At 40.7% G+C, this 1,544-nt stretch overlaps 1 pseudogene; it reads right to left on the bottom strand.

Annotated features, from left to right (window-relative positions):
* Nucleotides 1–617: 617 nt before the first annotated feature.
* LOC101423740 (26S proteasome non-ATPase regulatory subunit 10 pseudogene) lies at nucleotides 618–1,278 on the bottom strand (annotated as a pseudogene).
* Nucleotides 1,279–1,544: the final 266 nt, after the last annotated feature.

The following is a 1,544-nucleotide window of genomic DNA, read 5'->3' as shown; positions in this document are numbered from 1 at the left end:
CTTCTGACTCCTGCCCACGGTACTTTCTTTCTTTTTTAATTTTTCAGTATTTTATTTTATTTATTTACAAATGCCAAACTTGGACAGCATGCCCTCCAACTTAAAGTTTGGTCCACCAAAAAAGATAAGCATTTCTCTTATAACAAAAATAAATTAAATCTTATGAATTGAAGAAACAGAAAATATTGGCATAGGCCTCTTTGTAAGCTTGAAAAGCAAAGACTTCAACTGTATGGAGGAGCGTTCTAGAATCCACCTAGAAACATTTGGCCAAACAACTGCCCTGGTGCTACTGGGCTTGTTTTGCTTCAGAGGAGAACAGAGGGTACATGGGAGGGTGCTGAGTATTCACAATGACCACAGAATCACTTACTCAAAATTAGACAAAATTTACTATAGAATAATATACAACAATAGAACACTCAACAGTTACTCATTGACTGGAAAGCATGTTGTAAGCTTAGAATAACTACCTTCACAGGAACCATATTCAACAAGTTATAAGACTTTAAAGGTGAGAAAAACTTCATCATACACAGATGTCTTGTGCAGAAGTACATTAGTTTCCAGGACACTGAGGATAACTACAACGCACACAAAGAAGAAATCCAAGCTGCTTATCCTTCTACCATTCTATTGAGTATTAAACCCAGTCCACCTTTGGCCACTTGCAGGTATGTCTTCTTTATTCTCAATGTAAAGGCTTGCTACCTGGGACACCAGGAATTTTGCTTCTTCTCTCTCATCGCAGGCTAAGTGTTGTGTTACTCTCCCTGTATTGGATGTTTGTGGATGCTTTGTAGTACAAAAGGATATTAAACATCTTCAGGTTACCCTTGGCTGCTGCCCGGTGCATTGCTGTAGCCTCCAAATGGTCCTTAGCATATGGATTAGCCCCACCTTCTAATAACATAACAGCAATCTCATGCCTGTTTTTGGAAGATGCACAATACAGGGGAGAATAGCCGCTTTGATTGACAACAATTCACCTGAGCACCTTTTCCCAGAAGGACCTTCACAATCTCATCCCGGCCAGCAGAAGCAGCAACATGGAGAGGAGACCAGCCTACATCAACTTTATCATTCACTCGCACTCCAAGTCGAATACAGAATTCAACATTTTCTGAATGTCCAGCTGAACATGCCCAATGCAATGCAGTTCTGCTGTCCTGGTCAATTCTAGTAACCAGGGATATTGGCCAGGATCTTCTCCTTCAACTCCTGCAGCTTCCCACTGCAGGCCAGATGCAGACCCTCAGGTTAGACACAGCCCTCCATTCTGCTCTCCACAGGATCTGCTCCACGGTTCTTCTAACTACCGAAAAGAAGGCGCTATCAAAGGAACCCATGTCTTTCCCCAAAAAAGGACTTGTAGTAGTAGTGCTTATAATAAAGTCATTTTATTGATTTTTACCCAGTTAGTGATCACTATGTATTATTAAAAACAAATAAGGCCTGGTGATTTATTTCCAGTGGAGACAGGAAAAGAAGAAAGAAGCTCTGACCTAAATAGTAGCCAAGATCTTTGATACCTTTACTGTTCT

Source organism: Dasypus novemcinctus, chromosome 29 (genome assembly GCF_030445035.2).
Source record: "Dasypus novemcinctus isolate mDasNov1 chromosome 29, mDasNov1.1.hap2, whole genome shotgun sequence".
NCBI lineage: Eukaryota > Metazoa > Chordata > Mammalia > Cingulata > Dasypodidae > Dasypus > Dasypus novemcinctus.
Note: the sequence above shows the minus strand (reverse complement) of the source record. Positions and strands in the feature narration are given on the sequence as shown.